The sequence below is a fragment of the Orycteropus afer genome, unplaced genomic scaffold (genome assembly GCF_000298275.1).
Source record: "Orycteropus afer afer isolate SDZICR_OR568_19922 unplaced genomic scaffold, OryAfe1.0 scaffold00216, whole genome shotgun sequence".
NCBI lineage: Eukaryota > Metazoa > Chordata > Mammalia > Tubulidentata > Orycteropodidae > Orycteropus > Orycteropus afer.
The window spans coordinates 4,628,758-4,656,178 of NW_006921803.1; positions in this window are offsets into that span (position 1 = coordinate 4,628,758).

The following is a 27,421-nucleotide window of genomic DNA, read 5'->3' on the forward strand; positions in this document are numbered from 1 at the left end:
CAGGATCAAGCACTGTAAAAAGTCCAAAAATTCTTGCAATAGAATCATTGTGTGGAGCACAGCTCCAATTTTTCTTTTCCATTTTGGAGAATGAACCCCTGAATGTCATTGGTTATCTGTGACTGCCCAGGGAGGCCACAGGTATGAACTCCCAGCCTACAGACTAGAAGCCAGTTCAAGCCTCAGATGGCTTTCTTCCTTTGTGTCTGTGTGAATTTTAACATTTATTTTAGGTTTTTTTAATTATTGTGAAAGATTATATATTTGTGAATTCACTTCTATGTTCTGTATGTATACAAATTATTGTTTGAAAGGCTTTTGAGATTCATTATAATACCAAACAAGAATCCAACAGGAGTGCTATAAATATCCCTGACATTGCCAAGCCAGTCTGGGATTGAACCAATAGACACTACCATACAGTAGGACTAGATTCAAGGAGCAATAAATGTCTCTGTGACCCAAATAAGTGCCAGTAGATTTGGCAGAGCCTCAGGGCAAGTTTCTTGCTGTTCCTCTTAAAAGAAGATGAGTAATGGTGAACAGCAGGAACAGGAAGAGGTATTTGGAAGGGAAATGGAGGCAAACAGCTGAGAGGGAGTGTACTGCTGAAAAGTTTTCAGAGACGAGGTGAAGAAAAGCAGGAAGCAAGAAGAACCTGTGACTTTCATGAATTTTGAACAGCAACTGGCATGAAAATATTTTAATATCTTTGAAGTATAATACTTAATTTGAAGTCATGAAGTGAAATTAACCAGCTCCCTCATAATGAAGCCAGAAAAGTACATGATCAACTTCTCATTCACCTTGTGGCTGGAAGAAAGGGAATGAAATTGTCAAGGCATTATTAATCAAACTGAATTGGGTTCATGAAGACACCTGCCCATTCTAAGTATGAGCTGGTGGCTTAGTTCTCTGTGGTGATCTTTGTGCTGCTGTTCCCTTTACAGAAACTGCTAGGGACCAACTCTTTGCAGCTGTGCTGATGCTATTTTTTCCTAAAGAGAGATATAGGAAGATTGTCTCTTTAGCATTATTTTAGTTATACCCTGCTTGAAAGTATTGTGAGTGTATAAATCTTTAGGTCATGATTTTAATAAGGATCATATTTATATTCAGACTCACGTTGGACTGGATAATCATTTCCATTTTACCTTGTATTTGGTATGAGAGTCAAGTTTGTGTCAATTGTAGTGGGAGCATTATACACAGTATCTTACTGGCTTTTTATTCTTTCTGCCTCAGTTTGGTTTCCTTCCCTGAAACCTGCCATTACATGCATTCACTAAGCAGCAAAAGCATCTTATATATGCATAGCAATTTCAGAAGGGGTGGCATCAGGGAATAGAGACCACATTTTCAAAACATATTCCAAACCCAACTGTTTGTTAATGTAAGTCCCATTCTCTTTCAGGTGGCAGCCACTGCCAATGAGATGCATTGTTCCATGAGTCATATTTGGCCCAGCATTCTATTGAAATAAGGGTCACAGCTTTCTTTGAAATAAGTATTTTACATAAGGAAATTTGATATGGCTACAAAAGAAATAATTGTTTCTGCCTTGAGAAGATGTAAAGGATTTTGTTGCCTAAGATTCTACTCAAGAAAATATTTCTCTAGCTTAAAAATCACATATAACTTGTAAGTGACCAGTAGGTCTGAGGGTGTTTTACATATTAATATACTGTTTTTCTTTTAAAGGTAATGAAAAATGAGTTTCTAGGGCTTTATTTTCTTACTGTGGAGAGGGATAATACAAAATAGAAATCCAGTAATGCCCCTCTGTGGCCAAAGCACAGCATGACAGAGCTTCCTTTCACAGTGTGAAGAAGCCAAGCTGCTTCAAGCTTACCTGGTCTCTCCATTTATAAAAGGGGTGTTTCAAAACTGAGCAGGCAAAATAGAAACAACATGCATTTAGTCCTGCAATAACAAAAAATTAATAAGAATGTTATGTGTTTAAATAAATCCAACCACTGCAATAAGTTTCTACATATTTTAAAAAATTGCTAAAGGCAGCAGAATGTTAAAAGCATCGGCTTTTAACAAAGAACAGCTAACTCATTACTTACAGAAACCTATGTTCTTGATCATAGACAAATATATATTCCTTTAAAGAGGTATTGATAACATATACAGTGGCAAATTTATATTTCTTCTTTGTTCACGTCTTATAAGTTTAACCATTTAGTAACTGAAAAAGCAATTGTAGAGCAGGATAGTACTGCCTTGGAAACCTTCATAGTATAGTCTCATAAAGTCAACTTTATTAGTGAATATATGGAGGTAACTCCATACAGCAGTTTATTAGGGTGAAATATATTAATGGCTTAGTTATTCTGTCTGCTCATTCTGTCCTTGCAAATGGTGTCCTCCAGAGAGGGAAAGGGTAGGAAAGGAAGAAAGGGAGGGATCAAGGAAGGGAGGAAGGAAAGGAGGGAGGGAGGGAGGAAGGAAAGTACTTGAAACAAAGTCTCACCATCCTTGCTTCTAAGGAACATTCTGGCTGTACTTCTTCTAAGACAGATTTGTTCATTTTCTGGCAATCCCTGGCATTTTTCAATATTCTTCACCAACACCACAATTCAATTGCATCAATTCTTCTTTGTTCTTCCGTATTTATTATCCAGCTTTCACATACATATGAGCCTACCGAAAATACCATGGCTTGGGTCAGGCACACCTGTCTTCAAAGTGACATTTTGCTCTTTAACCCTTTAAAGAGGTTTCTTATGGCCTATTTGCCCAATATAAAATATCATTTGATTTCTTGACTGCTTCTTCCATGAGTGTTGATTGTGGATGCAAGTAAAGTGAAATGCTTGACAACTTCCATCCTTTCTCCATTTATCATGAAGTCACTTATTGGTCTAGTTGTGAGGATTTTTGTTTCCTTTATGTTGAGATATAATCCATACTGAAGGCTGTAGTCATTGATCTTCATCAGTAAGTGCTTCAAGTCCTCTTCGCATTCAGCAAGCAAGGTTGTATCATCTCATATCACAGGTTAACAAGTTTCCTCCAATCCTGCTGAGCATTCTCCTTCATATAGTCCAGCTTCTGGGATTATTTGCTCAGCATACAGATTGAATAAATAGGTTGAAAAGACAGAATCCTGATGCACACCTTTTCTGACTTTATACCATGCAGTATCTCTCTGCTCTGTTCAACCAACTGTCTCTTTGTCTACATACAGGTTTCACATTGGCACAATTAAGTGTTCTAGAATTCCTATTCTTCACAATGTTATCCATAATTTGTTACAATCCATGCCATCAGATGCTTTTTTATAGTCAAGGAAATGCAAGTAAACATCTTTCTGGTATTCTCTGTTTTCTGTATCTCTATCAGGAGCTCTGGTGGTGTAGTGTCTAAGGCATTTGACTGCTAACCAGAAGGCTGGCAGTTCAAACCCACCAGCCACTCCTCAGAAAGAAGTTTGGACAATTTACTTCTGTAATGATATTGCCTTGGAAATCCAAGGAGGGATCGCTATGAGTCAGATCTGATGGCAGTGAGTTAGGTTTTCTGGTTTTTGAGTACCTACCATTTTGAGTATCCTTGTCATTATTCTGTGCACACCATAAACATACTCCTCTACTTAACAAATACCCAAGCTATGGATACAATAATGTAAGGAAAGAGACACAACAAAGGAAAATAGTGTCAACTCAATCCATCATCTGTGTCCTCTCAACTTAGACATGACCTCTGAGTAGTTCATTGGTCTATAGCATGTGCATTGTATTCCATGTTTACTTAAAATAAAAAATAAAATCCAAAGTACAAACATTTATATTTATAGTTTTTATAGGATGAAAATGTAGCAAGAAGAGTTAAGGTCAATCCAATCCACATTTACAGTTCTCATAACAACTACTATTGCTGTGAGGTGCCACTGAGTCGGCTCCAACTCATAGTGACCCTATATACAACAGACCGAAACACTGCCAGGTCCTACGCCAGCCTCAAAAACCCTGTTATATCTGAGCCCATCTGTTTTGGTTACCTAGTGCCACTCTGACAGTAATATACCACAAATGGGGTGGCTTTAATAAACAAGAGTTTATTCTCTTACAGTTTGGAGGCTTTAAGTCTAAGTTCAAAGTGCCAGGCTCTAGGGACTGGGTGAAAGCCCCTCAAAATCGGGCTTCAGCTCTGCCTCCTGCTCCCCGCCCACTGGAGCTAGAGGCTTTTCTTCACTCCGCTGCTGGCTGCTGAGGCTGACAAACCCAAGGTTGACAAGTAAAACAGCACGGTCCTGATGTTACCAAACCACATGGCAGGCCGTTCATTCAAGTCCATTGAAAGTCCCAAGGTTGGCAGAGCACGGCAAGCAGCTGAAAAATGACACGGCTACATGCGGGTTGACATGTGCCATAAGCTAGAGACTGTTCCCCAACGCTTCTTCGTATACACAGGAGGCAGTCCACATCCCAAAGGCAGCTACTCAACTGCTCACAGTAGATTCTACCATGAAGTTAATTACCAGTCTCATCATGGGGAGTACTACATCCAGCTGCCCAGCCACTCAACAAGACCAAACCAAGTTAACACACAACCTTAACTACTACACCATCATTGCAACCACCGTGTCAATCCATCTCATTGAGGGTCTTACCCTTTTTTGCTCACCCTCCACTTTACCAAGCATAATATCTTTCTCCAGGGAATGATCCTATCTGACAACGTGACCAAAATAGGTGAGATGAAGTCTGTCTGGCCATTCTCATTTCCAAGGAGCATTCCGGCTGCACTCCTTCCAGGACAGATTTGATAGTTCTTCTAGAATGATAACTATAGATATGTGTATACTAGTCATTTTGAACAAATGAATTTATGTAATGCATATTTTACTTGGAATCCATTCAGTTTGTAAGTAAAAATATGTCTGTATTAAAATATTCTATTGATGTAACTATTTCCCTCACTAAATTGGAAGTTTGGTAACTTAAGATCCATGTCTTATTCCTCTCTTATCTCATCACACAGAACAATGTCTGTTATGCAAAAACATTGCTATCTACCATAGAAATGCTGTCATAGAATTCCAATTGAGTTAGTTCAGGAGAACTTGCGTAATTTTACTGCATTTCTTCTCACATCACACATGACAATTTCCAGTAAAGATGTGTTATCTTTTACTTGAGTTCAGATGTCCCATAAGAGTAAAAATATCTGAGCAAAATAAATCAAGCTTTAAAATGTACTGGGAGCTCTGCTGGCTTAATGCCTAAGGCATTTGACTGGTAACCAGAAGGCTGGTGGTTCAAACCCACCAGCCACTCCTTGGAAGGAAGACTGGGCAATCTACTTCCATAGAGATACTGCCTTGGAAACCCAAGGAGGGGTCACTATGAGTTGGATTCAACTCAAAGGCATTGAGTATCGTTTTTTTGGTTTAGTGAAGTTAATTTAGTAATGCAATCTTCCAATATTAATGGTATTGTTTCTGCAAATATGAGTCCTGTTTCCAAAATGTAGAACTAATTTGCCAAGCCTCCCTAACAGCCACACAAATGCATGTGATCTAGATTCCACCAATCAGGTCGTCCATGTGAGACTTCTTATTCATACCTGAGCATGCCGGGAACATCAAAGGCATCTGGCTTTTGGAGGAATCACTGGATAGAATTTCAATCTCTGGTGCAGAATTGGCATCATTGTAGTTCATGAAAAATATAGTTCCTTAAATAAACTTCTTAATGGTGTCAACAGCACATCATCGAGTCCATTATAGTATGGGACATTGTTCTTAAAAATTTGGCCTCATCCAGAGCAAAGAAGAACGAAGAAAACCAAAGATGTATGCAAACAATTAGTCCGAGGGACTAACAGACCATGAGAACTTCAACCTATATGACCATGAGATGAGACCAGAAGAACTAGGTGGTGCGCAGCTACCACTGTCAACGACTCCAAGGGGATCAGTGCAGGAGATCCTGGATAGAGTGGGAGAAAAATGAGGAACAACTCAAAATCATAAAAAAAAAAAGACTAGGTCTTGTAGAGACTGATAAAAACCCCCAAACCCCCAGGCCCTTAGTTGTTCTCGAGGCCTGGAATTGAACTCAATCCCGTGGTTTCAAAGCAAACAATAGACAGGCATATGAGGTGAACATTTTACCAAGGTACACTCCTTAGAACCATCAGTCATGGGAGATCAGAAAGGCAGTATTTGCACAGGGAGATAGCTCAGAGGACAGGAATGCATAGGAAAGGACACAGGGAAAAGGTAACTACAAGGAGGAATTAGAAAGAGAGATGCTACATTATGGGGATTGCAATTAATATTATGAAACAAAATGTGAATGAATAGCTATATGAAAAATGAATTTGCTCTGTAAACTTTCACCCAAATCACAATTAAAATAATAATAGTAATTGCCCTCAAATCTCTTCCTCCAGAACTCCCAAAAACTGTGAGAGCTCTCTGATACTTTTTATTACATGATTCTCAAAGTGAATTTTGGAAGCAACAGTAGCAGCAGCAACATCACCTGGGAACTTGTTAGGAATTTAAACACAGGGTAGTATCTAGACCAACTAAATCAGCTATCTGAGGTTAAACAAACTTTCCAGGAAATTCTTATCCAAGCTTAAGTGAACTTCATTATTGAGTCTCTTTTCTGTTATTTAGAATTAAGAGATCTGATGGATATATCTACCACTTATCACTTGCCTTTTTCAGGAGGTCACCTATACTGCAACTAAGCAGTTGATTGGTTTGACATATTAATAATAATAATAATAATAGAAAGAGATAACATTTTACATAAAAATAAATACAAAGTAATATACTTTTCTTTTAAAAACTTTTTATTCTAAATTGAGTCCAGAAAGTGAAACTTTTATGGAAGACAAGGTTATTGTGGATTGTTTTTGTTTTTTTAATTACCCAGAGATTTTAATAAAGTAATTCTTCCATAGTATATTTATTCTGGTTTTTTAAACCCCTTGCTTTTGCCTAGTGCAAAGTTTGGGAAGAATTTTTATTTTTTCATTTTCATGTTTTCTGTTGAAGAATCTGAAATTAAAATTTTGAAAAATCAAGGTAAGATAATTTTGATAATATCCTGCATTTCAAAATTCTGTGTATATTTTTAACTAATGCATGAAAGAGATAGTTATGCAGTTGCATCCAAGGTAAAAGGTGAGCATTCTGCATTGAAACATTGTCCCACATACTCCATACTATGTCTTAAATTCTATCATTAATAAAATACCATAAAATCTCAGGCCAAAGAAATATCACAAATTATCTCATTTAACCATCTTTCAAAATTTACAGCATCTCTGTCAATGGCAGTTCAGTCTAATCTAGCACCTTCATTAAGAGGACCAAGTTATTTTTTGGAGCCTGCACCCTCTTTGAAAAGTTCTGATTGTTTGAAAAAAAAATTCCTCCTTACATTGAAATGCTGTCATTCTACTCAAAACTCCTAACAATTGATTTGACCATTCTCCCTAGGGTTATGACAAAAACTTACAAATGACAATAATTCAAATATTTGTCAATGATGCCATTGGTACACCCTATTCTTGTCCCTAAGAATCCTGGTGGCTCTCAATTACTAACTGAAAGCTTGGTGGCTCAAACCACCCAGTGACTCCATAGGAGAAAGACCTGGTAATCTGCTTCCATAAAGATTCTCTCACTGCTGTTGAGTGGATTGCAACTCATACTGACCCCTGCTTGGGTTTCCGAGGCGATATATCTCTACAGAAGTAGATTGCCCAATCTTCCTTCCGAGAAGTGGCTTGTGGGCTTCAACCACCAGGCTTCTGGTTAGCAGTCAAATGCCTTAGGCACTATGCCACCAGAGCTCCCCCAAAAAAAAACCTGTAGGCCACTGAGACTATGGCCCCTAGCTGCCCTTCAGGTCTGGAATTGAACCAACACCTGTGGTTTTCAGACAAACAAAATACAGGCATATGAGTTGACCATTTACCTCAACTAGATACACTCCTTGAAGAGAACAATCTTGGGAGAAAGAAGGGCTGCTTATGCACAGGGAGACAGTTCAGGGGGCAGGAGTGTATGGAGGGATAGATACTGGAAAGAGATAACTATGGGGAGGAAGTGGGTGGGGAGCTGCTGCATTGTGGTAAACTGTGGTCAATGACATGAGACAAAGTATATGTGAACTGCTGTATGGAAAGTGAATTTGCTCTGTAAATCTTCACCCAAATCACAATAAAAAAATAAAAATAAAAAAAAACCCACCTGTAGAGCAGTTCTACTCTTTGATATCGGGTCACTGTAAGTCAAAAACAACTCAATATTACCCAACAACAGCAACACTCTTGTCTCTAAGTCACACAGAATCTATTTCCTGAAGTTCGTGGACTGAAGTTTCCTCTTGCAGCAGAGCTCAGTCTCTTTCCATTCAGTCTCCTTTGAATGTGTTTCAGTTTGTCTAAATACCTCTCAATACATGCTCACAATAAAATCTCAGCAGTATTAAGATGCCCATCTTTATTCTGTTGTTATTGTTGCTGTTAGATGCCATCAAGTCTGTTGCAACTCATAGCGACTCTGTATAATAGAACAAAATATTACCCAGTCCTATGCCATCTTCACAATTTTTGCTATGTTTGAGCCCATTGTTGCAGCCACTGTGTGAACTTGTCTCATTGAGGGTCTTCCTCTGTTTTGCTGGTCTTCAGCTTTACCTATCATGCTGTCCTTCTCCAGGAACTGGTCTCTCCTGATAACATGTCCAAAGTACGTGAGACAAAGTCTCACCATCCCTGCTTCTAAGAAGCTTTCTGGCTGTACTTCTTCCAAGACAGATGTCTTCATTCTTCTGGCAGTCTCTGCATGGTATATTCAACAGTTTTCACCAAAACCATAATTCAAATGCATCAATTCTTCTTCAGTCTTCCTTATTCATTGTGCAGTATGCATATGAGACAATTGAAAATACAAAGACTTGAGTCAGGTGCACTTTAGTCCTCAAAGTGAAATCTTTGCTTTTAATGTTTAAAGGGATCTTTTGCAGCTGATGTTGTTCTTTCAATTGATGAGAGCATCCAGATTCCATTAATTTCTATGTTTGTTGTTATGTGCCCTCGAATCAGCATTAACTCATAGTGGCCTATGTACAAGAGAAGGAAACACTACCTAGTCCAGTGCCATCCTCAAAATCTTTGCTGTGCTTGAGCCCATCATTGCAACCACTAATAGTCAATCTATCTTGTTGAGTATCTTTCCTTTTTTGCTACTCTCTACTAAGTATGATAGTGTTCTCCAGGGACTGGTCCCTTCCAATAGCATAACCAAAATAAGTGAGACAAAGTCTGGCTATTCTCGCTTTCAAGGAACATTCCAATTGTGCTTCTTCCAACACAGATGTGTTCATTCTTATGGTAGTCCATGGTATTTTCAGTATTCTTTGCCAACACTATAATTCAAATGCATCAATTCTTCTTTGGTCTTATTTATTGACCAGTTTTCACATGCATATGAGGCTATTGAAGTTGATTTCTATAGATAAGTTTATTATTTAATACCTTTAAACATTTTTACACATTTAGCTCAGAAGCTACAGATTCTTTATCCTCTTCAAATGCAGTTGTATTCATGATTTTTGACCCAAGTACAGGATCTCACATTTGTTCCTGTTAAATTTCATTATGTCATTTCAACGAAAATGATCCAGGCTGTCAAGATCTTTTGGGTTCCTAATTCTTCCTCTGCTGGAATAGTGCTTAAGGTATTTGACTGCTAACCAGAAGGCTAGCAATTCAAACCCACCAATCAGTTCTCAGAAGGAAGACTGGGCAATCTACTTCGGTAGAGATACTGCCTTGGAAACCCAAAGAGGGGTCACTATGAGTTGGAATTGACTCAATGGTAGTGAGTTTGGTTTGGTTTCTTTGAATTCTACCTCCCAAGATATGTTCTAAAATGAGTGAGTAGGACAATACTATGGATGTGTATCATCAAATCAGATTCTTTGGTAATAGTAATTCTGTCAGTTACTATTTCACTTAATTATACAGACACCCAATTCATATTTTTCCTTTTTATCTATGAGAATACATGATGCTGTTGTTATGTGCCATTGAGTCAGACCTGACTCATAGTGACCCCTCCTTGGGTTTCTGAGGCAGTATCACTACGGAAATAGATTGCCCCATCTTCCTTCCAAGGAGTGGCTGTTAAATTAATAAAGTGCAAATATCCCATGTCAAATGTTTTATCTCCAAACTACTAACTCTATCCAAGAAAGAGATGAGGCAAATCTGCTGAATTTTCATAGTGACCACTGGGTGATTGCTAGTAAGTATCATTTCCTGTCACTAGAAATTGAGAATTTAAGGAATTGAAAGCATTCCTTTCAATTACATTACTGTCTCATGAGGAAAGCACAATGGCACTGAGAGGAGATAAGCCCATCAGCATTACTTTTAAAAAAATAAATAAATAAATATATTTTATTGAAATGTAATTTATGTAGACTGAAATACACAAAACTAAAGTGGCATGGGTCAATGTTTTGTTTTTCTTTTATTGCAGTGTTCCCTCTCCTCCCCTCCCATCCTGGTAACCAACGAAGAAAGTTTCCTTCCATATATAAACCTTTCCTTGACTTTTCACAAAGTCATTACTCAGCATAATGTCCTCCAAATTCATCCACTTGTGCAGTGTTTTGCTGATTCTACATTATTCTTTAGGATTGCATAGTTTTCCATTGTGTGTATGTACCATAGTTTGGTTATCCATTCTTCTGTTGATGAGCACCTAGGTTGTTTCCATCTTTTGGCTATTGTAAATACTGCTGCAATGAACATGGATGTTCATATATCTGTTCTTGTCCTGGCCCTCACTTCTTTATGATATACACCTAGTAATGGAATGGCTGGATCAAATGGTATTACTAATTCCAACTTTTTAAGGAATCACCATACTGTTTTCCATAGTGGTTGTATCATTTTACAGTCCCATCAGCAGTGCATGAGAGTCCCAATCTCTCCACATCCTTGCCAGCATTTGTTATTTTCTGTCTTGTTGAACTTTGCCATTAATGCTGGGGTGAGATGGCATCTCATTGTTGTTTTGATTTACGTCTCTCTGATGGGAGCTCTTGTGGTGTAGTGCCTAAGGCAACTTAACTGCTAACCAGAATGCTGGCAGTTCAAACCCACCAGCCACTCCCTGGAAGGAAGGTTGGGCAATCTACTTGCACAGTGATACTGCCTTGGAAACTCAAGGAGGGGTCGCTATTCGACTCCATGGCAATGGGTGCATTTGCATGGCAATGGCTAATGATCCTAAGCATTTCTTCATGTATTTGCTGGCCACCTGAATATCCTCTTTGGTGAAGTGTTTATTCACATCTTCTGCCTATTTTGAAATTGGATTGTTAATACTTTTTTTTGCTGAGGTGTTGGAGTTTTCTATGAATTCTAGAATTAAGTCCTTTGTCAGATACGACTTTGATAAATATTTTTTTTTTTTCCTAACCTGTAGGTTCTCTTTTGACTTTTTTGGAGAAGTCTTTTTAGAAGCACACAAAAAAATTAATTTTTAGGTCCCATTCATCTAGTTTATCTTCAGATCTTTGTGCATTTTGGGTTATGCTTGACACTCTATTTATGCCTTAAATTAGGGCCCCTAAATTTGCCACTAGTTTTTCCTTGAGGAACTTTATACTTTCAGGTTTCACATTTAAGTCTTTGATCCATTTGGAGTTAGTTTTTGTGTATGGTGTGAGGTTCAGATCTTGTTTCATTTTTCTGCAAATGGATATCCAGTTTTGCCAGCACCAATTGTTAAAACAGACCATCTCTTCCCCATTTTATGGATTTCAGCCCTTTGTCAAAAATCAAGTGACCACAGGTTGACGGATCTATTTCTGGGTTCTCAATTCTTTTCCGCTGGTCTATGTATCTGTTGTTGTACCAGTACCAGGCTGTTTTGACTACTGTGACTGTATAGTAGGTTTTGAGATCCAGGAGTGTGAGATCTCCTACTTTGTTCTTCTTCTTCAATAGTACTTTCCTTATTCGAGGTCTCTTTCTTTTCCATATAAATTTAGTGATGGTTTTTCCATATCCTTAAAGAATGCAGAAGGGATCCACTTTGGGATTACATTGAATGTATAGATTGCTTTGGGTAGTACTGACATTTTCACACTGTTCAATTTTCCTATCCACGAGCATGGGATGCTCTTCAATTTATGTAGATCTCTTATGGTATCTTGGAGTAGTGTTTTGTAGTTTTCTTTATACATGTTGTAATAGTTGGAGCTGTGTGTCAACTTGGCTGGACCCCAGTTCTGTGTGGTTGTTCCCATGATGGGATCAGATGACTGAGTTCTGAGTGCCCAGTCTGCCCAAGGGGAGTTTCCCTAGGGGTGTGGCCTGCTTCCAAGATATCCAGTGACATCCTGGGAAGAAACACATTCTTTGAGGGATTGGAACCCTGGTGTGCTGACTACAAACTTCTGTGAGTGAGCAGCCCACCGCTCAGCCTGAAGATCTTGGATTCGTCTTTCGTTGGAGTCAACAACCAGTGTACTGACTGCCAGCCTTGAATTTCTCGGCCCCCTGCACTTATGGAAGCTAAGGCTGCCGCCAGCCCGTTTCCTCCAGAGACTTGGACTTACCGGCTTCTATACATTTGTGAGCCATTTTCCTAAGATAAATTTCTCTCTCTCTCTCTCTATAAATATATATATATATACACTTGCTGGTTTTTGAATTTCTCTAGAGAACCCAATCTAACACACATGTCTTTTGTGTTCCTAGTGAGATTTATTACCAAGTATTTTATTTTTTTTGTTAGCTATTGTAAATGGTATTGATTTCCTTATTTCCTGTTCAGCAATCTCTTTGCTGGTATAGAAGAATCCAACTGATTTTTGTATGTTGATCTTGTATCTTTCCACTATGCTATATCTCTCAATTAGTTCCAGTAGTCTTCTTGCTGAGTCTCTTGGGCTTTCTAGGTATAGGATCATATATCATCAGCAACTAGGGAGAGTTTGACTTCTTCCTTAGCAATTTGAATGACTTTGATTTCCCTTTCTTGCCTTATTGCCCTGGCTAGGACTTCCAATACAATGTTGAATTAAAAGTGAAGAGGGAGGGCATCCTTTTCTTGTTACTGTTCTCAAGAGTAATGGTTTCAATCTCTCTCCATTGAGAATAGTGTTGGCTATTGGTTTTGCATATATGCCCTTTGTTATGTTGAGGAATTTCCTTTCTATTCCTATTTTTCTGAGAGTTTTTATCAGGAAAGGCGTTGGATTTTATCAAATGCCTTTTCTGCATCAATTGATATGATCATGTGGTTCTTTTCCTTTGTTTTATTTACGTGATGGATGACATTGATTGTTTTCCTCATGTCGAACCATCCTTGCATAACTGGTATGAATCTTACTTGGTCATAGAGTATTATTTTCTTGATATGATGTTGGAGTCTATTGGCTAAGATTTTGTTGAAGATCTTTGCATGTATATTCATGATGGATATTGGTCTGTAGTTTTCCTTTTTTAGTGATGTCTTTGCCTGATTTTGGTATCAAGGTTACAAGGTTATGCTTGCTTCATAAAATAAATTTCAGAGGATTCCACCCTTTTCTGTGTTCTGGAATAGGTTTGGTATCAATTCCTCTCTGAAAGTTTGATAGAATTTGCCAGTGAAACCGTCTGAGCCAGGACATTTTTTTTGTTGGTAATTTTTTTTTATGACCTGCTCAATTTCTTCTTTTGTTATGGGTCTGTTTAAGTTTTCCACCTCAGCCTCTGTTAGCTTAGGTAAGTAGTATGTTTCTAGAAATCTGTCCATTTCTTCTAGATTTTCAAATTTGATGGAATATAGTTCTTCATTGTTGTTGTTGTTGTTATGTGCCTTCAAATCAGATCCAACTTATAGCGACCCCTTGGGTTTCCGAGGCAGTATCACTATGGAGTAGATCAACCAATCTTTTTTCCAAGGAGTGGCTGGTGCATTTGAACCACCAGCCTTCTGTTTAGCAGTCAAGTGACTTAGGCACTATGCCACCAGAGCTTAGTATCCTGATATTAGCCTTTTAATTTCAATTGCTTCTATTGTGGTGTCACCCCATTCATTTCTTATTCATGTTATTTGCATTCTGTCTGTCTTTTCCTTTGTTAAATTTGCCAGTGGTTTGTCAATTTTATTAATCGTTTCAAAGAACCAACTTCTAGTCTTGTTGATTTTTTCTATTGTCTTTTTATGTTCTATTTAATTTATTTCTGCTTGAATCTTTATTGTTTCTTTTCTTCTGTTGACTGTAGGCTTTTTTTGCTGATCTTTTTCTAATTGTTGGTGATGTAGTTTTAAAGTGTTGATTTTGGCTCTTTCTTCTTTTTTGATGTATACATTTTTTGCTATAAATTGGCCTCTGATCACTGCTTTTACTGTGTCCCAAAGATTTTGGTATGTTGTGTTTTTATCCATGTTTGATTGAAGGAATTATTTAATTTCATTTTTTATTTATTATACCACACAGTCACTCTTAAGGATGAACATGTTCTTAACATGTTCCATTTCCATGTGTTTGCTCTTTTTTCATTCATCTTCCTATTGTCAATTTCTAATTTTATAGTATTATGATCTGAGAAGATGCTTTGCAGTATTTCAATGTTTTAAAATTTATTGAGGATTACTTTGTGGCCTAACATATGGTCTACCCTGGAGAATTTTCCACATGCACTGGAAAAGAATGTATATTGTGCTGTTGTTGGATGAAGTGCTCTGTAGATGTCTATAAGGTCAAGTTGGTGGATTGTTTTGTTTAGTTCTTCTGTGTCTTTGTTGAGTTTCTTTCCTGTTGTTTATCTGTGATTGAAAGTGGTGTATTAAAGTCTCCTACTATGAGTGTGGACTCATCTATTTGTCTTTTCGGTTCTGTTAAAGTCTGATTTATGTATTTTGGGGTTTTTTCATTGAGTGCATGGATATTTGTTATTGTTACATCCACTTGTTCAATCAGTCCTTTAATCATTATATAATGTCCTTCCTTGTGTCTAATGGTGGTTTTTGTCTTAAAGTCAATTTTATCAGAAATTGGTATTGCCACTCCTGCTCTTTTATGGTTGCTATTTGCTTGATATATCTTTTTCCATCCTTTCATTTTTAATCTATTTTTGTCTTTGTCTTTAAGGTATGTCTATTTTAGACAGTATATTAAAGGGTTATGTTTTCTTATCCAGTCTGCAACTTTCTCTTTTTTATTGTGATGTGAAGGTTTATCATTCTTCTTTGAGGTTTATAATTTTCTTCCCAAGTTTAGAACAGTCCATTCTACCCTGCAGTTGTCTTGACTTCCTCACCAGTTAGAAGTTCTATAATGACACTATCTTTTCCCTCTTTTTAGTTTGTAGTTGTCTTCATCTGTCAATTGATGTTTCTGGTTCTCTGTTTACAATCTTGTAAGCGTATTTACTTTGAATACTTCCATAACTGGGTTGGTTTCTGGGTTATGTCATCATGTGTGTTAACAGTTGGTTGTTGTTTGCTGTTGTTTGTTCTCTCTCCAAAGGACTACCTTTAGTATCTCTTGTAAGGTTGGTCTGGTTTTAACAAATTCTCTTAATTTCTGCTTATCTGGAAATGTCCTAATTTCACCATCATATGAGGGACAATTTTGCTGAGTATATAATTCTTGGTTGGAATTTTTTTTTCTTTCGGGATTTTATATATACCATCCCATTATCTTCTCACCTGCATGGTTTCTGCCAAGAAATCCAAGCTTAGTCTTATTGGTTGGCCCTTTTAGGTAACATTTAATTTTTCTCATGCTGCTTTCAGGATTCTTTCTTTGTCTTTGATTTTGGTGAGTTTGATGATAATATGTCTTGGTGATTTTCTTTTGGAGTCTATCCTGTTTGGGGTTTGTTTGACTTCTGGAATGAATGTATTCTTATCTTTCATCACACCAGAGAAATTATCTTCCAACAAATCTTCCACTATTTCTCTCTGATTTTTTTTGTCTCTTCCTTTTCTTGAATGTAGTTTATTACATGTAGGTTATTCCTTTTGATGGTATTCCACATGAACCTTAGTGTTTCTTGATTTTATTTTGATTTTTCTTTTAGATTGGTCACTTTCCAAAGAAGTATTGAGATATTTGTCTTCGATCCCACTAAGTCTGTCTTCCATTGATTCAATTCTACTCCTTTGCCCATTCAGTGTGTTATCTGTTTCTGAAAATTTAGTATTAATCTCCTGGATTTCTATCTGTAGATTTTGTATCATTTCTAATTATTCATTTATTTTGTCATTTTGGTCTTGTATTGTCTTCTGAAACTGTTCTAGGGTTTTCTCCATGTCTTCCTCAATTTTGTCAGTGTTTCCTGATCTGTCTCTCAATTTGTTGAACGTCTTTAACTATAATTCTTTTGAATTCCCTCTCAGAGAGTTGTAATGCTGCTTCTTCCTCAGGGCATGTGTTCTAGGTCTGTATCCTGGTCCCTGTATCCTCCTGCTTTATCTTGCTCCTCTGTGTAGACTGTGATGCTCTGTTTTCTCTGAGACAATGTGACATTTTTGTGTTTATATTTAATTGGTGATTGTATGTTGGAGTGACTTGCCCATGATTTTTGCATAGTGCCTAAGGCATTTGACTGCTAACCAGAAGCCTGGTGATTCAAACCCACCAGCCACCCCTTGGAAGGAAGATTGGGCAATCTACTTCTGTAGAGATGCCGCCTTGGAAACCCAAGTAAGGGTCGCTATGAGTCAGGACTGACTCGATGGCAGTGAGTTTGGTTTTAGTTTTGGTTTTGGGTTTTTTTTGGATATTATCTATGTAAACAGGGTATTGTGCTCCTCTATTTGCTAGTTGGCAGCACTGTTACACTCACCACCTATTTCTTTCCTGTTGTCAGCTTCCCATATGTCCCTGTCATCTTTAGCAAGCATAGCCAGGAACCCAAATGAGAACACTGTCACTTCATATGTTCAAAATGGCTGCCTCTTGTAAACATTTTAAATGGCTGTGCCCTCAGTCACTATAAATATTCAAAATGGCCACTGCTTGTAAACATTCAAAATTGCTGCGCTCCCGGTCACTTTAAATATCCAAAATAGCTGTGCCCTCTGGACAGCCTAAAGTCCACAGCTCAGGTTGTCTCTCTCCTTGCTGTTTACCTTCCTAGTCATAGGCCACCAGCACAGTCATCCCTGCAGCCCTTGGTGACCAGGGCGGATCTTTAGGTCAGTTCTCAGATCCCAACACCACTTGGAAATATTAAAGCTGTTAGTGTCATGAGAGTAGCTTACAGTCCACAGCTCCATCTACCTCCATACTCACTGTTTTCATTCAGATTTTTCCACCAGTTGGTGTCTAATCCACTTCTGTATACTTCCTTTCTAAACTCAGGGCTCCAGGATTATCTTCTGTATCACTATCAGTTGGTTTCTCTTTCCTTTGTTGAAGAGGGTCTGTGCAGCTTGTCTGCCTACTCCGCCATCTTACTGGAAGTTCTCAGGTATTACTTTTTAAAAACAGTAATACCTCTTTTTTAAATTAAATAAAAATAAAAATACATATATGCCAATATGTAAAACTTTTTAAAACAATTGGTCTCTATTTGCCTGGAGTAACAGAGTCAAAAAAGGAGGAGAAAACAGTAGTGTGGCTAATTGCCTACATGAAAAATTGCCTCCTCTGCCATAAAATCAGAACTACCATTACTAAACATTTTGATCAAAGATTCCATAGACCAAAAGGAGGGAAATGCAGAACAAAATTTCAAATTATCATGGACTCCAGAGATTATGGAGTTGTGGCGGCTGGATGAACCCCTGAAACTATTTCCCTGAGATAATTTTTTAACTTTAAATCAAAAATATCACCTGAAGTCTTCTTAAAACCAAACAATACTTTAGCTTAACTAGTAAAGAATGTCTGCCTTAAGCATTATGCTTTTTTAAGATACATTCATATAGATTGAGATCCAGTTGATAACAACAACTCCAAAGAGTACATAGGAACTTTAGGAGGCTGTATGTTTATGTTAATTAGGGAAGAACACAACTCAGAAAAGGAGAGTGAGAATGGTAATTCAAAGAATATTATCAATGTCACTGAATTGTCCATGTAGAAGCTGTTGAATTTGTGTATGTTTTACTGTGCATATTCCAACAAAAAAAATAAATTATTGGGGAAAAAATGGGGAGTTTGAGTCCAGTGCCCAGAGCCCCACTGATTTGAAATTACTATCCCTTCAGCTTTCATCAGCTACCCTGGAGAACCCAAAGAGTCTCAGTGAGGAAGGCTGAAGTAAAAGGTTAAAGGAATCCCTCACTGAAAGCTGCCTTTACAAATTAATGTTGTTGTTGTTGTTATGTGCCATCGAGTCAGCCCTAACTCATAGCGACCCCTCCTTGGGTTTCCGAGGCAGTATCACTACGGAAGTAGGATTGCCCAACCTTCCTTCCGAGGAGTGGCTGGTGGGACAAATTAATAGGCAGGATTAAATTGTAGTTAAGAGCCACAGCCCATCACAAGGTGCCCTTGAGAAAGGAGACACTGAACCCTGGGGCAACCAAGATAAGAAGAAAACAGATATTCCTGCAGAAGGAGAGGCCCGGAAACACCCACTCTCATACCACCATCCCACTTGCAGAAAATTAGCATTCCTAAAACCTATCCCCCTTGGGCAATCTACTTCCTTAGTGATTCCTCCTGGGAAACCCAAGGAGGGGTCTATGAGTCCAGTCAGACTCCATGGCACATAACAACAACATCCCCCCTCTCAGCCAGATTCCCTTTAAAAGCTCTAACCATTCCCCAGCTCCAGGAGACAGACATTTTGGAGAAATGAATCTCACTGTCTCCTTGGGTATTGATACTCAATAAATCTTTTGCTTTCTCTATTCAACCTGTTGTGATCGTTGGCTCTTCGCAACATGGGGTAAGGACTTTGTTTCCCTACAACAGTAATGGCCTCCCTGGATGGGCTCGCCCCCTGACATGTGGTGGTCCGGTCTCAGACCTGGGCATGGGTGGCCTGTTCTAAGTGGCCACAGGGATTTTCTTTTCCTAGGCAGACTATCCACTCTCTCCGCCTGCAGGCGGCACTGCCGGCCATTTCACACAGAAAAGGAAAATCAAAAGGAAATCACCTGTGCTGGTTTTTGGTAAGTCCCCTACCCTATTCCTGGGCACCACAAGACCGAAATCAAGCGGGCGATAGCTCGCCCCTAGTCAGGCTTAGCTGACCATCCCATGAGGGCAGGGGGATTCTGGTTCAGGTCTCCGGGGTGTCTGATGTATGTGTGGTTTGCATGTTTTGTTTTATGTCTATGGAAGTAGAGTACGAGTTTGTATAACTTGAGTGGTCTTTTTTGCTTTTGTGAGTGTGCTTTATGTGTAATGTGTTAAGTGTTTGTATTGTGTCTTTGTTGTTTGATGTCTTCACTAGCTTTTGCATGTGTAGCGAGGTCATACTGCCAACTGCTGACCTTACCAAGTAGAACTTTGTTTTATTTGTCAGGCAGATTTTAAGTGTAGATACACCTACTTTTAGGAGAGTGCTTTTTAGGAAAGTGTTTTCCCATCTCACTTGTTCCCCACCTGGGATCCCCAGTGGTTTCTACAGAGAGTACTCCATTCCTTGTTCTTTTCTTTTTCCTGAGGAGTATTACTACAAGATGTTACTGTGTAGTAGAAAAGAGGAGGAAGGGGGACTTACCCCCCTTAGAAGATCTAACTATATGGGGCTACTAGTAGGCCCTTGTAGCCCTTTACCAAGAATTGAGTGATCAAAATGGGCGAATATACACTTAGATACACGTCCAGAGCCAACATTGACACCCATCTTTTGGGAGTAACTTGTATAAAATGGGAAAACAAACTAGCATCCCTTCTGAATCACCCTTAGGATGCATTCTTAAAAATTGGCAGAGATATTATCATCCCCCTATGAAGAAGAAGCTATGATTTTCCTGTATAATGTAATTTGGCCCCAGTATGAATTGGGAGATCAAGAGAAGTGGCCCCTGAATGGGTCCCTAGAATACAATACTGCCTTACAACTTGAATTGTTTTGTAAAAGGCAAAATAAGTGGCAAGAACTCTTATTTGTGGAGACTTTCATATTCTTACACCAAAGTGTGCATTTCCCAAAATGTTATAACCTTCGGTTACAACAGATAAAGAAGAAGGAAGTCCTCCCGGATTGCACTTTCGAGTACTTAGTGTCAGACTTGGGGACAGACAGAGACCTCGGTGACACCCCCGCCCTATTGGCTGAGTGTGGCAGCCCCACATGGATCCCCCAACTCCAACCCCAGTCCTGAGTACTTGAAGTCAGAGACTTCAGCATTGGCCCTGCCCTATGAGGCGAGTGTGGCAGTGCCACCAGGATCCCAGGACTCCAGCACCTGCCCAGTGAGAGATTCACATAGTCCACCCTCCCTTGGAAATGATGAGGGCTCCCACATTACAGGTATGGTCTTGCCACCACACATTAGACGTGGAACTGTATTCCCGGGCAGAGCAACCAGCAGAGGTGGCAGGACAATTCTCATTAAGGGAGGTCCTTGCTAGATTAGTTTTATATAATTGGAGAAACTACAATCTCTCATACAGGCCTAAAGTAACAACTAGTTTTACCTATTTTCACCATTCACCAACATATGTTGGCAGACATTCGGACTCTCTTAAATGATTTCCTTACATCTGAAGAACAGAGGACAGTTCTAGAACAAGCCAGGGAGAAAACAGATTACCTTCATAATCTGCACCTCAGCAGCCAACTGACCAGGGAAGAGGAAACCCAGCCTGGGACCCAGGGTGGAGTCATAATTCAGACAGTCATAATTCAGAAGACAGGGACAAACTTCAGCTTTACCCAGACGACATAACCATGAGATCGATACCAAAGGCCCCTAAGCCAAGGAACCTCCTGAAGATTCAAGAAATAAATTAGAAAGGAAAGGAAGATCCTTCCTCCTTTTTAGAACATATTACCCAGGCTTATAACAGTACACAGATATCAGTCCTAAGGACCTAACTGGTGTTCAGCTAATTAATATGACTTTCATTTCTAAAAGTGCCCCAGATATCCGGAAGAAATCACAAAGAATAGAGGGGAGCTTAGGAATGCCTATGGGACAGCTTTTAGAAATTGCCTTAAGGTTTTTAACAACCGGAACTTAGTAGTTTGAGTACGAGGAAAGAAAAAATTAAGCAGAATGCAGCCCTGTTAGTTGCCACTCTAACTCCCAGTAAAAAGGGCCCTGAACAAAGGAAACCCCCACAAAAACATCAAGCGGTTTGCCCCGACAAATGTGCATATTGCAAAGAAAGAGGACACTGGAAGAGAGTGCCCCGAGAGACCTCAGGGGGAAACGCCCCTCGGTACAAGAGTAGCAGGGCATTGAGCAAACAGGAGAAGATGACTCAGATGGACTGAGCCCGAGGGCTCTTAGCCTTGTCCAACGTTCCCACTGAGAGCCCGGGGTAACCATGCAGGTGGGAACATGTATGATTGATTTCATTTTAGACACTGAAGCCACTTTCTCCATGTTGAACACCGCCAAGTCCCCTTTAAGCCCTCCCATAGTACCAATAATGGGAATTACCAGGAAAGTGGCTGATAAAAGATTCCTACAACCTGTCAGAGGTAAAATTGTTATGTGCTGTAAAGTCAGACTCAACTCATAGCGACCCCTCCTTGGGTTTCTGAGGCAGTATCACTACAGAAGTAGATTGTCCAACCTTCCTTCCGAGGAGTGGCTGGTGGTAAAATTAGGGAAGATTAATTTTTTCATGAACTCCTCTATGTTCCAGAATGCCCAGTTCCCCTATTGGGATGAGATTTACTTACTAAATTAGGACTACTACTTGAAGAAATCCATTCTGAAGGATTGGTGGGGTGAGTTCAGTACAGGGAGGATAGACATACACTGGCACATGCAGTCTGGCCTGACTTGAGAGTAAAAATATGTCGTAGAAGGGTTGTGAAAATGAAGAGAAGGAGTGGGGAGATGAAATCAGAATTGAGTTGAGGTCCTAACGGACCTGGTCTGGTACTAGGAGTGTTTGGAGACAGAAAAGAAAGAAAAATGAAAGTAACTCTTGCTTAAACTGGTCTCAGCATTAATGTCTGAGCCTGTGGCAATACCTACTGACCTGTCTAAAGAATTCTTGAAAAGAATTGTTGAATCCAAGTGTATGGGCCGAAGGCATTGTGCTTTCTTTTGTATGTCACTCCACCCAGAGTCTCAAATTCTTTTTGCCTTTGAGCAGGTGCAACCAATTCCTGGTGTTAACATGGACACACCTCTCCCAGGGAACTGACACTAAAAAGGGGAGTGTTGCTCCAGGATATAAATAACATCCCTATAGCTAGCACTGGGAGCTCTGGTAGCATAGTGGCTAAGGCACTTGACTGCTAACCAGAAGACTGGTGGTTCAAACCCACCGGCCACTCCTCGGAAGGAAGATGGGGCAATCTACTTCTGTAGTGATACTGCCTCGGAAACCCAAGGAGGGGTCGCTATGAGTCAGGTCCAACTCGACGGCACATAATGACAACAATAACAATATAGCTAGCACTATGAGCTATGGTAGCATAGTGCCTAAGGCATTTGACTGCTAACCAGGAGGCTGGTGGTTCAAACCCATGGGCAATCTACTTCTGTAGTGATACTACCTTGTAAACCCAAGGAGGAGTTGCATCCGACTCCACCTCAGTGAGTTTGGTGTATATATGTGTGTATATATATATATATATATATATATATATATATATATATCTAGCATGGCTGAAGGGGACTCAGATGCCAACACTGTGCAGATCCTTTAATTTCCTTGCAGACTGTGAATATAAGATTTCAAGGAACAAGGCCCAGATCCCACAGCCCCAAGAGATGCATTTGGGCCATGTAACCTCCCAGGAAAAGAGGAACCTGTCTCAGACAAAGATGACACCTGTACTTGAAACATACTGACAAGTGAACTTTACAGTTTTACCAAGGGCACCTGGGAAACTTTAAGTTCCTCTTAACACTTGTTGACACCAACTCCGTATGGGGGGAGGCATTCTCTTATAGCCCCGAACAGACTGTGGAATTGACTAAAATTTTATTTAAAAAATCATTCCCAGGTTTGGACTTTCTCTCTCTCGATTTAGAGTGTCAATGGACCAGCTTCATCTCATAGGTGACTCAAGGAGTATGTTCAACTTTAAGAATCCAATGGGAACTTCATGTGACTTAAGGTCCCCAATCTTCAGGGAAAATAGAGAAGGAAAATTATGCTGTCAAAAAGACTCAGGCCAAAATGTGTCACCATGAAATCAGGTATTGCCACTTGCTCTATTTAGGATATAATTAGCACCCTCCTCCAAGCTGGCTCAAATTGAGCCCCTTCACAATGACATATAAGGAAACTATTCCTGGGAAAGGGAGACACACCCACCTACATCATAACAGAATGAAAGGAAAGGGAGTAAGTAAGGTCTTTAAAATGTTTTTCAAATTACTCACTGATATGTTTCTGTGCAGTTGTCTTACTTACCCCATTGACACCCCTTTACACAGGTTTCAGTCAGGAGACAGAGTCTTAGTGAATACATGGAAGAACTAACACTCTCAGAACCAGCTTACTCCAAAGTGGGAAGGACCATACAAAGTGCTGTTAACAACCTATTCGTCCCTGAAATTGGCCGGAATCACAGCCTGGGTTCATTACGTTCAAGTCAGAATCTGTACCAGCTGAATCCGGCCCCTCAACCTCTGAACAAAACTCCTCATATTCTTACACTCCACTCTCAGATTCTAGATATTTGTTAAAGACTTCTCTACTTCCATTGTTGACGTAACATTAACAGATGCTGGGATTTATTATTGTGTCAAGTACAGGAAGAACTCCCCCAAAGACCTAGAATACATAAGAGGGGAAGGGCTAGAAGTTACTGTGGTGGGGTACAAAGAGCCTGTCCATGCGCTCGACAGGTGGGACTGATCTTCAAATAGGCTAGTCACCATATCCGAAGCCATTGCTTCTGGGAGTAACCTTACCAGCTGGTGGGTATGCCACCATCTTCCATGCTCAGGTGCTGCCTTAAGACCCAGGGCAGCACCTGTGTTTGAGTATCATTCTGAAATAGGCAACTGTACTCTAGCACACACCCCACCTATGCTTCCCACCAGGCCTTGACTGCTTCAAGATCCTTTTAAGATACCTTGTTTTTCACCTTCAAAAGTTTTTAACTGGATGGGGGAACTGAGGGTGGGGATGGCAATTGAGGAGGGGGCCTCGAGTCAGGACATCGCCTAAGGAGTTCCATGACTTCCAACTCCTACCCACCAGCCACTCCTCAAAAGGAAGGTTGGGCAATCTACTTCTGTAGTGATATCCCCTCAGAAAGCCAAGGAGGGGTCACTATGAGTCAGGTCCACAGGCACATAACAACAACAACCTTCCTGTAATGAATCAACAGCCGAACCCTGGTTAAGGACACTAACCACAGCATCCCAGACAGTCCAAATGATCCCACCTGAGAGAGCTTATACAACAGGATGTTACTGGCTTTCATCAGCTTTCCCCCTCAAGGAATTAACTCTTAATCACCCCTATATGGGAGCTCTGGTAGCATAGTGGCTAAGGCACTTGATTGCTAATCAGAAGGCTGGTGGTTCAAACCCACCAGCCACTCCTCAGAAGGAAGATGGGGCAATCTACTTCCATAGTGATACTGCCTCGGAAACAAGGAGGGGTCGCTATGAGTCAGGTCCGACTCGATGACACATAACAACAAAACCCTATACAGTAGGAAGTAGTTTGTGAAAGAGATGGTCGCCCCATTTCCCATGATTGTGAAATCTTGAAAAAAGGGGAGAGTGAGGAAGTCTGAAATAAAAGTTAAAGGAATCCCTGGCTGAAACCTGCCTTTACAAATTAACAGGCAGGTTAAATTGTAGTTAAGAGTCATAGCCCAGCACAAGGTGACCCTGAGAAAGGAGACGCTGAGCACTGGGGCAACCAAGATAAGGAGCACAGTGGAGATATTACTGCAGGAAAGGCCTGCAGACACCCACTCTCATACCACTCCCCTTTCAGAAAATTAGCATTCCTAAGCGTAGTGCCTAAGACACTTGACTGCTAACCAGAAGGCTGGCAGTTTAAACCCACCAGCCACTCCTCTCCTCAGAAGGAAGGTTGGGCAATCTATTTCCGTAGAGATGCTGCCTCAGAAACCCAAGGAGGGGTTGTTATGAGCCGGATCTGACTCCAAGGCAGTGAGTTTGGTTTTGGTTTCTGAGGTATTTCACCAATATTCAAGTTTGATTTTAAGTCAGCTTTCCAAGAAACAGCTAATTGTGAACAGTGTCTTGAAACCAAAGTACATTTTGATGGGCCCAAGGAAAGGGAATACAGGATAGTACCTAAAAACAGGGTTCATGTTGTATTAGAGCTTAAACTCTAAAGCACCTGGGTTTGTGGAAAGCTGTGATGTGTAGTGGGAGCCCTAACTCCATTTTGAGGCTTGACAAGTTTCAGATGCCATTTGAGTTCTTTCTGACCATTAAACCAGCATTGTGGCTACACATAGACAAGTCCCAAGACAAACTCCAAAACCAAACTCACTGGCATGGAGTGGACAAACCTAGGGAGGGGCAATTTGCCTTCAGGAAGAATATGGTTGAAAGTAGATTATGCTCACTCAAAGAACTAGGGAACTTGCCTGAGGGTGTCCTTTTCTAATTTAAATTAAGGTTGGGAACTTGGTATTGTTTGGTAGCCACCTTATGGCTAAGACTCAGGCTGCATGGTCATGAATCAGCCTATCCAAACCACCACCTAGACAAGGAGTTCTGGTAGTGTAGTGCTTAAGGCATTTGACGGCTAACCAGAAGGCTGATGGTTCAAACCCACCAGCCACTCCTTGGAAGGAAGATTGGGTAGTCTACTTCCACAGTGTTACTGCCTCAAACCCAAGGAGAGGTTGCTGAGTCAGATATGACTCCATAGCAGTGAGTTTGGTTTTGGTTTTTGACCTAGCCAACTAGTCAAGTCCTAGAACCAATCCTGTAACCCTTTTTTACCTTCAATTATTTATGTATCCCAATCATGGTCTTTTCCCACTTCTGTAGTCCTGCCTGTAATGATAATGAATCAGTGTGCCATCAATCAGGATTTTATAATGATTCCCTTTTTTTCTGTCATAGAGAATTAGCCCCATGGCCATGACTTAGTGAACTCCATTCAGTTTTCTGCAGTGAGTGCATGCTAACGGTTTCCCTCATCTTGGATGATTGTCTTTGTTTTGTCTTTGTCCTGTCAAGGCTTAATAAACGTGTCTCTAATGAACCTGTTTGAAGCTGGGGCCTCTATCCCCTATTACAATGTTTAAACTCTCCAACTCTTCAATGAATGGTAAGGTAAGATTCTGTTGGATTTTCTGACTGACAAAACAGCCAACAGACCAGCATATTCTCCTCAGATTTTAACTGTAGACTTTCTTCACAGGTGAAAGAAGAGTCTCTATACCAGACAAATGTAATGCAAATTTTCACATTCACACTAAAACAGGACCTTTTGTTGTTGTTGGACCTTTTAGGAAGGCAGTAAAAAAATTACAATTGTTTGTAGGTGACTGAAAGTTAAAAGAATGCAGAATGTTCATATATAATTACATGCTTTTGGAATTCAAATAAAATATTTTTATTCAATGGGCATTTATTGAGAACCTACTGTATGCCAAGCACCTTATTTGATAATTTTAAAAAGGATAACTCATTCATCATTTCAAAACCCAGTGTTTCGAAGGTTCTGGCAAGATGGAGGACTAGGCAGAAAGACTGCACAGACAGTCTTCAACAAAGAAGAGGGAAACCAATTAACACAGACACAGAAGATAATTCTGGACCCCTGAGCTTTGAAGGGAAGGATATAGAAGTGGACTAAACCCCAACTAGCAGAAGAATTTGCATGAAAATACCAAAAAAGGAAACATATGGAGCTGTGGTCTGGCAGTGATCCTGAGCGATCCTGATGGCACACACAGCTTGGATATTCCCGAGTGCTGGTAGGACTTAAGAATTAACCTAAAAATCAACCCTGATACCCAGGGACTGAACAGAGGACTACTCCAGTGGCTGGGGAATAAATGGAGAAGTTGAAGAGAAAGGCGGCTGAGCTGTAGACTTTTGCCAGTCCGGAGGACACCGCCATTTTGAAGATCTAAAAGCGGCTTGACTATTTTGGATATTTAAAGAGACACCGCTCTTGCAGACTCCTGGGGCTTAAGAACATGTTCTGCTTTCCAGCAGCCCCAAGAACCCTCTGGACCTGCAAGACTGAAAAGGTACAACATTCCTCTTGTTACTCTTATACCCCACACTCGCTTAGTGAACGGAGGTGTGACCATCCCCCACTCCCACCTACCTTCTGGGGCCACAGGAACTCCATCACAGTCTGTG